Source organism: Schistocerca nitens, chromosome 9, assembly GCF_023898315.1.
Source record: "Schistocerca nitens isolate TAMUIC-IGC-003100 chromosome 9, iqSchNite1.1, whole genome shotgun sequence".
Classification (NCBI taxonomy): domain Eukaryota; kingdom Metazoa; phylum Arthropoda; class Insecta; order Orthoptera; family Acrididae; genus Schistocerca; species Schistocerca nitens.
In genome coordinates, this window is record NC_064622.1 from 186,583,613 (window position 1) to 186,597,868 (window position 14,256).

General features: G+C 40.1%; 1 long non-coding RNA gene across 1 annotated transcript in view; it reads right to left on the reverse strand.

The window, feature by feature from the left end:
* The window catches only part of LOC126203296 (uncharacterized), a 161,684-nt gene extending 150,719 nt beyond the window's left edge, over positions 1–10,965 (reverse strand). Inside the window, exon 1 of the long non-coding RNA XR_007540256.1 lies at positions 10,895–10,965. This is a non-coding gene — a long non-coding RNA (uncharacterized LOC126203296). The remainder of the gene's footprint in view (positions 1–10,894) is intronic.
* Positions 10,966–14,256: the final 3,291 nt, after the last annotated feature.

Here is a 14,256-nt window from a genome sequence, read left to right on the forward strand (position 1 = left end):
TGTTGTCCCAAGCATATTGCAACAAACGGTGTATTTCTATCGGTGCTCGTTTAGTTTTTATTGCCGTTTCAAATATACCGGTCATTTTTGAAACACCCTATATATATATATATATATATATATATATATATATATATATATATATATATATATATATATATATATATATATATATGTGTGTGTGTGTGTGTGTGTGTGTGTGTGTGTGTGTGTGTGTGTGTGTGTGTAATTATTATTGTTGTTATATTGTACTCAGTAAAAAAGTTCTTCAACATTATGAAAGGTATCACTTTCCTGTTCTTACTGATAAATGCGAAAGGTGAGTACCAGACAGAAGGATAACCATTTAGAACAAAAATGTTCTGTAGATTACCTTTCCGATTATTTATCCTCAATCAGTTTCTAGACAGTTCACTACCTGCAGTTTCTGGGAGAATCTAGTAAAACACCAATCAAATACATAAAGAAATCAATCGTTATAAGTTAAAGTCTGATAGGTATGCAACACACCTAAATTGCAGGTAATGCGGGTATGATCTGAACTGACCAAAGCCACTAGGAAAACTATCGTAGTAGTCTGTACTTACTTATGGTAGCGTACGGTAGCCTACGGTAATTTTACAACTGTAGTTTCAATCACCGAAAGTAAAACAAGGATAATGAGATGCAGTCGAATCAGATCGGGCGATGCTGTAGGAAATATATTAGAAAAATATAATTTGGGAGGCACAATAAGCTACAATGACCAAAGAAAATGCAGTCTGGTAACAGTAAGAATTTCTGAAACAGAGAAATTCGTTGACATCGAAGCAATCGTTCTTCCCACGAACCATACGCGACTGGAGCACGAAAAGAAGAAAGTGGTAATGGTACAAGAAGTACCCTCCGCCATACACCGTAAGGTGGCTTGCGGAGTATTGATGTGGATGCAAATGTAGATGTAAACGTTATGAACTTCCTTTCTGAAGGCGCTTTTCTGGTGTGTAGTCTTATTCGGCAGTGAAACAAGGAAAGTAAACAGTTCGAACGAGGAGAGAACAGGAGCATTTGAAATGTAGGTTGACTCTTACACAGAAGATTACAACAACCAGCCACTTTGTACAATGCTATTTATTTATTTAAACAGCGCCGTTACCAGTTACACGTTCATCTTTAGACGCCTAGTTCACGTTTTACATTATATTTCGCCTTTGGTTATCACTGTTAGCATTCAACCGCGATTCTTATACATATTTTAACAATGCGTTTCAAGAGATAATGCTCTCATCAGGTTGTAAAATCTTTGTCATGAAATTAAACGGACTAGTCCACAACAGCTCCCGAGCCGGCGCAGTCGACAGCATATTTGGTAGCTATGGGACGGCCATTGACTTGTGTCAACAACTTCAATGTAAGACGAGGACCCACAGTCCAATATACTTTTAATTCTGTTTTACTCTATGGACTTCCCAACTATTGGTTATGGTATTTTGTCTTTTTAGTCCGTTTAATTTCATGACATAGATTTTACAACCTGATGATGAGAGCATTGTCTCTTGAAACGCGTTGTTAAAATATCTATAAGAATCGCGGTTGAATGCTAACAGTGATAACCAGTATAACGACAACTGCTACCTCGACTCCGTAATGGATTATATCAAAAAAATATTTCGCCTTTTGTTTTCCCCATCTGACAAAACTTCCTTGGGGTGGTGGTGCCGATGAAGAATCCGTGTCATTATGTTCCAGTGCAGGTTGCTCATCATCTTGCAGCAGCGAAAACTGTATAATGCACTTTCCTGTGTATATGTATATGCACATAATGTAAAGCACCACTCACACACTAAGTAGTTTCATCATATGGAGGTATGTATACGAAGAGGGGTATATTACAACCATAAACATTGTTATTCTTAGAATGAGATTTTCACTCTGCAGCGGAGTGTGCGCTGATATGAAACTTCCTGGCAGGTTAAAACTGTGTGCCCGACCGAGACTCGAACTCGGGACCTTTGCCTTCCGCGGGCAAGTGCTCTACCAAAGGTCCCGAGTTCGAGTCTCGGTCGGGCACACAGTTTTAATCTGCCAGGAAGTTTCATTGTTATTCTTCTTCATGTATGAAAGGTGCTTTTCTTTGTGTGCATATATATACACACAAAAGTGCATTATACAGTTTTCGCTGCTGCAAGATGATGAGCAACCTGCACTGGGACATAATGGCGGGAATTCTTCATCGGCACCACAACCCCAAGGAAGTTTCGTCAGGTGGGGAAACAAAAGGCGAAATCCAATGTAAAACGTGAACTAGCCGTCTGAAGATGAACCTATCTGTTCGAAACAGGTAACAGCGCCGTTTAAGTAAATAAATAGCCATGTAAAAAGTGGCTGGTTGCTGCAATCTTCTGTGTAAAAGTCAACCTACATTTTGTACACAGCCACGGGCTCAAAATGTCAGTTTTTGACAAAATAACATTTGAAATGTCTTACTTCAGAAGAATGCAACATGGGTTCTTTGTGAAACATGCTCTGTAGCTCTAACATACATGGTGTCCCGGTAAGAATGGACAATATTCAGGGATATGATAGGAAGGCTCATTTGAAGCAAATAACTTCTTATGGACATATGCCCTATTCCGCATGTTTTCCGAGAAAGAACACGTTTAATGTGCGTTTGTTTTGGGCTAGTTGCGCGCAAGTATGTATCTTACACAAGAAACCTCTTTGGCTTTTATTCTATTCCAATCTACTTCGTTGCTTTCAGAGCCTTTGCTCTGGATGTCTTCCTGTCATTAAACTAGCCCGTTGAACGCGTAGATGTCCGTGGTGTATTGTGAGTGAAGTAGTGCGAGGAATCGAGCGAAGCAGCGGTTAACTGTGTTTGTACACTCGTTGGCTACAATGCCACGCATCTACACGTATAAAGACGGTAATGCTCCTGTTGCTGTCGAAGAATATCGTTGGCATTTTCAGGCCCCGTCGAATTCCTGGTCGTAGAGTTCTTGCCACAGTACGTGGAACAGTTAAGTTCCCATTTTTCTTACAAAAGGCACCGTTCAACGACCTGTTCAGGAAGAGCAACAAATCAATGAAATGGTGCAGCGTAGTTCTACTGCCAGCACACGGCGACTGTCTGTACATATCAGTGTGCCTCATGTGTATGCCGAACATTACGTGCGGAGAACTTGCAGCCGTTTCACATACAGCGTCCCCACAATCTTCACAATGGCGACAAAGCGAAACGACTGGAATTTTGTCACTGGTTAAATAAACTTGTCATTTACTCCCATTAATAGTACTCACTGATGAAGCCACGTTTAACGGAATGAAATCAACACAACACGTAATAATCATCGATTGTCGCAGGAAAATCGCCACTCTACAGTGGAAACTATTTTCCTAAATGGTTTTTCAGTTCGTGTTTGGTACGTCATGATCGGTAACATGTCGACAGATCCAGTCATTTTACAAGAGAATTTTTTTTTTTTTTACCAGACTTGTAAGGGAATACGATACTGTAGTGATTGTGTTGTTAAGAAGAATGACGCAAAGGAACGGGAACTGCGACAACTGCAGCCGTTATGAAATACATGAATGTGTTCGCAGTTACGAATACGAATAACCATCAGCTGTACAAGGGAATGATGACAATGGAAACTTATGTCGGATCGGGACTCGAACACGGATTTCCTGCTTTACGCAAGCCGTAGCCTCAATCGCTTCGGCTATCCGTGCACGACTCACGGCGAGACTCAAACATTCATATGTCGTCGTTCCTGCTTCAAAACCTGTACTCCCACACACATTATGCAATTCCCATGCAGGCGAGGACATTTTATTAGAAAGTCTCTGTCTGGTATCGGCGGACAAATACGATATTCCAGTGTATGTGTTGTTAATAAGAACTATGCAGTGTTACTTCGGACTTGCATGCATGATTAAGGATTCGGAAGAACTAATGCACGAAATGAACTGCATATGCGCATCATGGACGCCGCTGCGTCATTAGAGAAGGTGCAGGGGCAAGCAATACAACATGTTCAGAAATGCGTTGAAGTTGACGGTGAGACATTGGGACGTTTACTGTGAACTGTACAACAGCTGTAATGTGACGTGTGTCATATTGCTTAGAGATGAATGGGTTCAAAATACGTATTTTTCAACCGACACTTTGTAAAACGTATGTTGTAATGTTTACTAACGGTTTTACATGTGTAAACCTGACGATGTACTGAATAAGAGAGAAAATAAATAACAATGTATATTAAATGTGTTCTATCTTGAAAAGCGTTCGGAATGCGGCATATGCCTGTATGAAGTTTTTTGCTTGAAATGATCGTTTCTGTCATGTCTCTCAATAGACTATTGATCATTCCTCCTGCGACACACTGCTTTTGAAGAAATTAACAATAGCATCCAAAATGCTTTTAGCGACTAGTTTTGCTAATAAATTACATTTTCAAGTCGACAAACATCACAGATAGAATTTTACTATTACGTAGGTACATTTAAAATTGGAATTTCTTGGCAAAACAAGTCGTCAATACTGCATTATTCGCTAAAAGCAGATGGTTATAGTAACATGAATTTCTTCAAATAATGAGGACGTACTGAATCGAATTAGGGAGGAAAGAAGTCTGTGTCACACTTTGACTAAAAGAAGGGATCGGTTGATAACCACATCCTGTGGCATCAGGAAATCGTCAAATTGTTAATGATTGGAGGGTGGGGGGGGGGGGGGGGGGGGATGGTCGGAGGGGAGACCGAGGCTTGACTACAGATTAATCAGGTTCAAACGGACGTCGGTTGTAGCAGTTAGGTAGAAATGAGGAGAACTGCTCAGGAGAGACTAGCTTGGAGGACTGGATAAAACGAGTCTTCGGACTGAAGATTATAACGACATACTAATCCATTCACGCGTGACGAGAGGAATCTGACCTTATCCTCATGAGCCCTAAATAATAATATCATGGATGTTGGAAAATAGTTGCAATATGTAGGACAGATTGGATATCTGTGCTCTCTATCGTTCGTAAGACTACGATGGACGTGGCAGACTCGCTCCACAGTGTACCTGCAATATCGATTTTCTAAATTTAGTCATCAGTATTTTGCGAGAGTAATGACGCCTTTCTACTAACTATTCTCATTTTGGTTTGATGAGCGTCTCTGTTACATTTTCACCTTCGCTGTAACAACATTATACGACCTTAGGAGCGCGCCTCTGAATTCGCTCAGCGTCCTCCGACAAGCCTACTACATAAAGACACGAAGTAATTCTTGATATCGGGTCACTAAGGAATCTTGCAAGCGGTTTCCTAAACAGATGCACAGCGCTCTCCCAGAATCGTAACAACACGTCTAAGTCATCTGTTCCATTTTCTTGCTAATTATTTCAGTGTCCGTTACATTTCATATTGCTTCTTGGAGGCAGCCCTAGATATCTAAAAGATGTGAAAAGTTCCAGGGGCTTATCATAAACAGTGTACTCGGATACCATGGGTTCCTTCTTTTGTTCTGCGTCAATCATTTTCTATTTGTCGATGAAGTACAGGTATCATACAGGGTAAAAGAAAGACCAATCGATAGCAATTTTCGTATCTGACGATCGAAAAGAATTGTATCAGAGAGCTTGCCTGAAGGTTTCAGATGTTTACCGCACGTTGTCACACAACGAGTATAAAGACTTTAGTGAGTTAAAAATTATATCTACTGATTTTTCTCGACATGTGCGGACCACAAAAGCCTAAGCAAAGCCGATAAAGAGATCTAAGCTCAATCTGTATCTTAACATACTTAACTGATATTCTCTTTTCATTAACATAAGCTGGATAACATTGAGTACACCAGTAGCGAAAACGTTAGTATGTTCACTTGAAAGCAGTTGGAATCATTAGCTCGCACAATACAACCGAATGTCTCATTGTTACAAAATTAAAATTTAAAAAATCCAAAGTTATGCCTTACTGACTTTGAAGTGACCGTGCTTCACTTTGCCAATGTTTCTAAGCAGAAGAAAGGATTCGGTATCGTTGGATTATGCCATTACTAATCTTTCAGTGGAATGCCACAAATATTAAATATCTACGACAGCCACGAAGAACTATTTAAGGTGAGGGGACCGCGTAAATCTTATTTTGGAGAAAACAGATGTCAAACTGATATTCACTGAGAGAACAATACGAGTGTATCATTCAGGCACCAAAATGATAGTTTACAACATTCTCATCCCACAAATTGCTGTTATCAACCTGGAATTCTTACCAGTTTGCATAAAAGCAAGAGATAACGAAGATTCATAGAAGGACTGTGCGATTCCTCACCAATTTATTTATTTAATTCGACTCTGTCACGAAATATTTCAGTGAGAGGTCTTACAGGAAAGACAATACCCAATGCAGAAAAGTTGACTCCAAAATTTCCAAGATCAAAAGTATCTAGACGAGTAAAAAAGTTCTTTCCTGTTTACGTCTTGAGTAGCAACTACGTCTACAATAAAAAAAAAAAAACAGCGTATATAGACACGCTCTGTTCCTGTGCACGCTATGTAACCATTATATACTAGCGGAATACGTACACTGTTCAAATTTACACCCACTGTAAAATGTATGTCTCCCACCCCCCGTAAGTCCAGAGAGTCGAAAGCTTGGTCTTGCAGCTTTCAATACGGAAAATCTCTTAGTCAAAGTGTGAGAAACGCTACAGACTACGGATGTACAATCTACCTTTCAAATACGTTGAGTTTGCCTCTTTGGCTCTTGTAAATACAATTAGTCCCAATAAAGAAATAAAAAAATAATATAATAAGTCCTCATTGCCCTTGTCACATACTAATTTTAATGAACAACACACCAATCAAATTACCATTTTAATTATTATTTTAAACACAGTGTTTTCGGAATGATCTCCCACCTTCAGGATTTTTTCCCTACACAGACGATTGTATTCTACAATTAACAAACACAGTCAACCTCTTCTAAAATTATGTGATTTCTCTGTTTCCATCGCCCAGTTTAAATCAACATACACAGTCACAATTACGAAGATATCAAAAGCGCATCAGATATATCACATTTTGTCTTAATTTATAATGAAAACACATGAACTGGGTAAGCTACTGTCGTCTAAAAAGCATTCAACTGTGGGCAGTTGCGAGTCATTGTGAAGGTTTCTTGTTCAGTTCAATCGAGACTAAATACTAATAAGCAAACGAATGTGTGGCGTCTCGATAGGACTGGCTAAACGGATTTCGATTTTCATGTGTCAACATTTCTTTGAGCAAAATATGCACGTCTAGGTCCTTGTGCCAAGTTTGGTAATAAGTTTGTAAGTTTCGCACTCAGATAGGAAGTCTGCCATCTTCGTGGAGTTCGGAATTTATATGATAACAAGGTGAAAGGAAATGAAATAAAAAGGGTAAAAAAATGATTCGAAAGAACAAAAATACGGCTTGCCCAAAAGACATAAGTCTACTGGAGAAAAGGCAAGCATTAATCGAGAAGCATCTGAGACTAGAACGTGGTCCTCAAACAGCACAAACAGATACCGAGCAAAGAAAAGCATTCTTGTAAACATACTAGAGACTGTTAATAGCTTCTAAGACACCTGCTAAGCAAATAAGCTCATGCAGAAATTTGTACAGCACTATTAAAATTAGTAACATTATTGCCGAAGTCAGTGGTTTACTAACTGCTGCTCCTTGACAATGTGTTTACATAAAGATGCCCTTTCCTTTCTGTAAACATACATCACTGAAGTAAAACCAATTAAAATAGTAAAAATCAACGTAGCAAGCGGGGGAAACCAGATTTTTCTCGTCGCTAATGAGTACTTTTTCGGCAACAATCTGAAAATCTATGTTTTAGATTCCCGGTGAATATTGGAAGTACACGACTTTTTGCAAGTGTAACTCCTACAACATTCTGTGCTGAAATATTCTGAAATTTATTTGTCTCCTTAGAACACATTAATTCCCATCATCTGCATTGCCCTAAGGATATAGGCCTATGTAGCAACACTACAGGTTGCTAGGATGTGAATCAGCGTCGATCACATGCAAAACTCCTGTTTTCAATCTATTAGTAGGTTATGGTAAGTGATTTTGTTTCATCATTTTCCTTGATTTTTTTCCAAAAAAATGGCTCTGAGCACTATGCGACTTAACTTCTGAGGTCATCAGTCGCCTAGAACTTAGAACTAATTAAACCTGACTAACCTAAGGACATCACACACATCCATGCCCGAGGCAGGATTCGAACCTGCGACCGTAGCGGTCACGCGGTTCCAGACTCAAGCGCCTTTAACCGCACGGCCACACCGGCCGGCGATTTTTTTTTTTTCCAACATCGGTAAAATAATAGCTCTTTATCCAATACGTTACAACAAGGGCATTCACTGGGAAAGACTTGGCTCTTCAATGACCTAGTTCAAATGGCTCTGAGCACTATGGGACTTAACTTCTGTGGTCATCAGTCCCCTAGAACTTAGAACTACTTAAACCTAACTAACCTAAGGACATCACACACATCCATGCCCGAGGCAGGATTCGAACCTGCGACCGTAGCGGTCGGGCAGTTCCAGACTGTAGCGCCTACAACCGCTCGGCCACCCCGGACGGCTCAATGACCTAGTGACCGAAAGCAAGCCAAACCAGGAAATCAGTGTACTTTATGAAGTCGAGTCTTATTTGTATTCAACGATCTTCAACGCCTACTGACTAAAACGCATGGCAGCTTTACAAACAATATGGTGTTATTTTTGAAATACATTGCATTAGGTGCTAGTTTTGTAACTTCGAACTTGGAACTTTGTTGTAATAACCGTCTTGGTCATCCATTTATCAGACGGAAAAACAGAACAGAATTCTACATGCAATAACATTTGGTGTGTTTGAATGGCAACGTATACATGACACTGTAACTATAATGAACAAGATTTATTTGTGAGAAAATTTCCATTATGACATATAATGTTGATATGTCACGTAAAATAAGTCGCGCGTCTCCAATAAATTCAAGCTGCAGTAGTGCTGACAGCGTTACAGGACATAACACATTGCTCAGCACTTTCCCAATTGCATCCCACGGAGTGGATAAAAGATAATCGATACTTTTTAAAACTTTTTTTAGGGACACATGAAAAGAAAGGACAGTTACATACCACAAACGTCTCTAACTCTAAAAATACTGACACGTGATGCGCAAAAATGACAGACAGCAACTTTTTATTTCATGTTTATATCAATGATTATCGACTTTGAATCCGTAAATTAATTCCTCAGTAGACAAAAATAACGCTGTAGACCAAATCTTAGAATAGAACAGCTTCTTATGGAAATTAATATGTCATAAGACTTTACATCCATTTGGAGATAACTGAAAATAACTAACAGTATTAGGAGAATCACTGAAAGCACAAATACGCAACATTCATTACGATATGAAACTGGACAGCAAAATTTTTCGGCTGTTAAAAGTCTAAGAACAAACCATAGAATGTCACTCAGCAATAATTCTACTACTTAAACATTGTTTCAAATAAAGAACTGTAGTTACTGGCGAAAAAAACCGTCGGAAAGAAAACAGAACAAGCAGAAAACAGCGCGAAACGGCAGGCTTATTTCAAATATTCTTAATACACCTCGGAAGCGGAGAAGTGATTAAGGTCGCAACAGGTTGTTCTGGTCCAATCGATATGCTAAATGTCACGGAGAAGATTGAAACCGTTTATCGCTGGCATTCTACCGCACAAATATGAGTATCAAATTGATAGCACAGAGGAAAGTACGTTTTTCTTTTGGTGATACATACACAAACTCTACTTGTTTTTGCTTTGAGTAAATAAATAGGTAAAGTGAATCAAGTAAGATTTTAGCATACTATCTCCGGCTTGCCGGAAAGGAAGGAAACGGAGCGGAAATAATTGTCATACATGTAAACATTATGATTTGTTATTGGTAAGGACAGTTAATCAAAGTAGTTATGAGGATTAATTATCTTCATTTTGCAAAGAGTCGTACAATGGTTTAGCTTTGGCCGCAAATAAGAAAATATGACTTCTCTAATAAGCAAATAAATAAAAATATGAAAAGTGTCATGCTTACAATAAAAATATATATTTTCTGAAAATATCTATTTTTCCGACTAAGTAATCGTGTTAAGAGTAAGTTTGTTACGATGCCGTCTATTAACTGTAGATACTTCCGCAAACATGAATGGGAATAAATGGTCAGCTTTGACACGTGGTGAAATGCTTTCCGAAGAAGTAATTAACTGAAAATAACAGCTTCATCCACAACTTTTCGGATAAAACCGACTTTCAGCATCATTACTTAACAACATTATGATTACAACATTAAAACGCAGCTACCGTCCCGAAACGAGAAATTTCTACATCTGCCTTTGCTAACAGAGCAGAAAAATAGTGGAGGTCACTGTGATTACAGTGTTCCATAAGTTGGTGATCTATCCGTTTAAAAAGTGCTAAGAGAAGAAACATATCTGCCGAATGTTCAAAATATCTCAGTATTTCATGTGTGGGGTTTATTTACTTATTCAATAATATAGTAACAAAAAATACAGGCTACTCTATTTGGCACTGTCGTGCTGAGTGAAGTAAAGTGAGCGCGACTACCAAGGAAGCGCTGTAGCCACGATCCAGCCGAAGTGAAATGCAGCCAAGGAGCTAAGTTCTGGGAAACGAGACCGCGCGGAGAAAACTTGCGATACACGGCCTCCGTATATCGATTACGGGCGCGAGAAATCGTAACACGCCCGCAACGGCTCCGGCCGCGGCAGCTGTCGGCGCGCTAGTGACGTCACCACCCACACACACACACACACACACACACACACACACACACACACACACACACACACAGACACGCGGTGGGAGGGGAGGGGGGTAGTGTGTGACGTACCTGCGTCCCTCCGCGTCGCAGCGCCGCCGCCGCACTGGCCGCCAGAGACGCTGGCGACGCCGCGGGCAGACTCCGCGGGCGGCCGCGTGGCGCGCTGCCGGCGGCCCACTAGCGCGGCCAGCGGCGGGGGGAGGAGTCCGCGTTACGTAAGCTCCACCCAGCGCCCAAGGCGCCGCGCTCCCTCCACTTCCTCTCCTCCCTGCGCCTCCTTTTACCTTTTTTAATCCGCAGCTATTCTTTTTTTTTTCTGGCCCAGCGGCTTCACGTGTGTGTGTGTGTGTGTGTGTGTGTGTGTGAGTGGCGCCGGACGCCGTGGCTGGGCGCAGCCTTCTCTTCCCGCGTGGACTTTGAGACGCGCTCTAAGACGGCCAGCATTACGCTAATGCGTACCGGCGCCTGCACGCGCACTGTGCCCTCTCTCTCTCTCTCTCTCTCTCTCACTGTTTCTGTTTTGTTGACTTCCGCTCACTGAAACGTTGTCAGATTTAATTGCAATTAATTATTCTCTTTTCCGCGTGGACCACGTGCATCCTGTGTTGCGACGTTGCGGTACGTGTCTGCCTCATGAAACCTGTTTACGCTGTAATTTGCTTTCGTTCACAGACATTTATGGACTACTTAAAGCTGAGACCAAAACTGAATCAAGCTTCTATGCACCTATGCACCTGATTTGAGTGCGTGTGTATGTGTGAGTGTGTGTGTGTGTGTGTGTGTGTGTGTGTGTGTGTGTGCGGGTTCAGAATTAAGCTTAACTCATTTCGGAGTTTTTGTCTGAAGGACACAAACAAACGTAATGAGCTCTTCACTGGAAGAATTTCAACACTGATAGTGAGACGAATATACGAATAAAGGTTTACCGAAATTACTGCAACCAGTCGCCTTCTGTTTTATTCTTCAATTTTTATTTTCCATTACTGATTTCGAATCGCCTAGAGATTCATTATCAGATAGCAGCATTGTGGGGGTCGTGTTTAGTTATTACTATCTCTTGATTTCTACTTATTTCACACATTATTCTGGAAAGAAAACACAGCTTTCCAGTGACGGTAATTTAACAGCACTTCACAAATTTAGCCACAGGTAATAATTTCCACGTGCTTCACATCGTACGAAAGAAGTTATAAGTGAACGTTTTACGTGGTACACAGCTCACCGAATTTGAGGAAGAACTGGAAAGTTTTAATTTCCTCCAATAAAACTTGACTGCTGTCAGCGTCAAATTAAAACCCATTATCAGCTTCTATCAGAATGGACCGGTGTCAACACGTTCCTGTACTACCGTATGAATAAACTTATCTGTAAGCGGAGCTCACTCGTCCGAATTCTAATACACTATCCGTGATTTGTAGTGACTTTTCTTCCTGGTTCTTTGAGTTGCAGGTTACTGAGGATTTCATATCAAAATGGATTGTTAATATCATTGCCTTGAACATCGAGATAGAGACAGGGAGAAAGCTGTATGTTGAATAATGGAACCAGTTAATTGAACCATCTCAGAGATATCAGCAGTTTAATAAGACAGAATAGCCATCACAACATCGTATTATGCAGCAAATAAATATTCAAAATGCTAGGAACATCTCTCGGAAATTAATCGACATTATTCACAATTTTCGCTTATATCATCTCTCGGAAATTAATAGACATAATTCACAATTTTCGCTTATACTATAACTTAGAAAGTTCAGTTCCATGACACATATTCTGGTTTACATTTTTCACAGCTCTTCCTTCAAAAATTAAACGAGAAGTCTAAAGGCTGACACTGTCCAGTACCTGAACATTGGCACGAATTCCGTATTACTTTACTAGACATCAGCCTATTGGAAATGATACGCCTTTGTAGTTCGCCGACATTTCAACCGAGTTACTCAAATAATTATATAGCTACTTAGAGTTTAAGACGTAAGGAAGATATATGAGAGTCAGAATTTATCAGAGCTTTGGAAGACGAGATAACATTCCTTCGGAATTTCTAAAATCATTGAGGAAGTTGCAGTCAAGCAACTATTCAAGCTAACCTGTATAACCTATGAATCTGCAGACAAATCATCAAACTTTCGGAAACATATCACCTATACAATACTGGAAACAGCATGTGGAAGTAAGTGTGAGAGTTTTTCCACAATCAGCTCTACAGCTCATGTATCTAAGTTGATGAGAATAATATGTAGAAGAATGGAAAAAAACTGAGTATCTCACAGTTCTGTTGCTGCTCTTGATAATGGAAGCAAGTCTTCAGTAAAACCAAGAAATCTGCATTTTGTCGACCCAGAAGAAGCGTTCTACATTGTAATATGATAGACGATGTTCGAAATTCTCAAGAAAACACAGGTAAGGTGTAGGAAAATGCTAGTAATCTACAGCATGTATTACAACCAAGAGATAAAAGCTAAGAATGAAGGATCAAGAACGAAGTGCTCGAACTGCTCCTTGTGTTCAACCTGAACATCAAAGAAGTAATGACGGAAACAAAAGAAAAGACCTAGAGCTGGAACGAAATTCTGGGTGAAAAGATGTCATCGATAAGATTCGGTCATGACAAATCCATCCTCAGGGAAGGTGAAGAAGAGCTATAGGACATACCGAATGCAATAAAAAGTCTGCTGAGTACAGAATATGGACTGAGAGAGACTGAAGACCGCGGAGGTAATGAGGAGTACCATAAATGAGATTTACGAGAACGCACCACGAAAAAATTGGAACCAGGAATCAGATGACGTGAAGGAATTTTGCCAGCTTGAAATCAAAGTTACGTATGACACACGAAGTAAAGAAGACATGAAAAGCAGGTTAGCACAGACAAAGAGGACATTCTTGGCCAACAGCGTTTTGTAGTATCATACAGTGTCTTTAATTTGAGGAGTAAATTTCTGAGAATTTACGTTTCGAAGTGAATTGTGGACTATGAGGAAAATTGAGAAAAAGAGAATCGAAGCGTTTGAGATGGGATTCTACAAGATGTTAAAAATTAGGTTGACTAATAAGATAAGAAATGAGGTAGTTCCCCGCAGAAACAGCTAAGAAAATGCATTTGGAAAACACTGATAAGAGGAAGGGACATGAGGTAGGACGTGTGTTAACAACCTCAGGTTGTACCTCCATGGTAGTAGAGGTGTATTTAAAGGGTAAAACTTATGACGACAGTCAGAGATTGGAATACAGCCAACAAATAATTGAGTGCATAGGAGGACATAGGAGAGAAATTCGTGGCGGGCCTCATCTCACCATCAGAAAACTGAAGACGTAAAATACAAAACTGTGATAATTCCAGGGACAACATAGCTCTAGTCTGATGAGACACACTAATTAACAATACAAAACATTACTAGCATGAACGTACGTTTCCAACTGTGGCTACG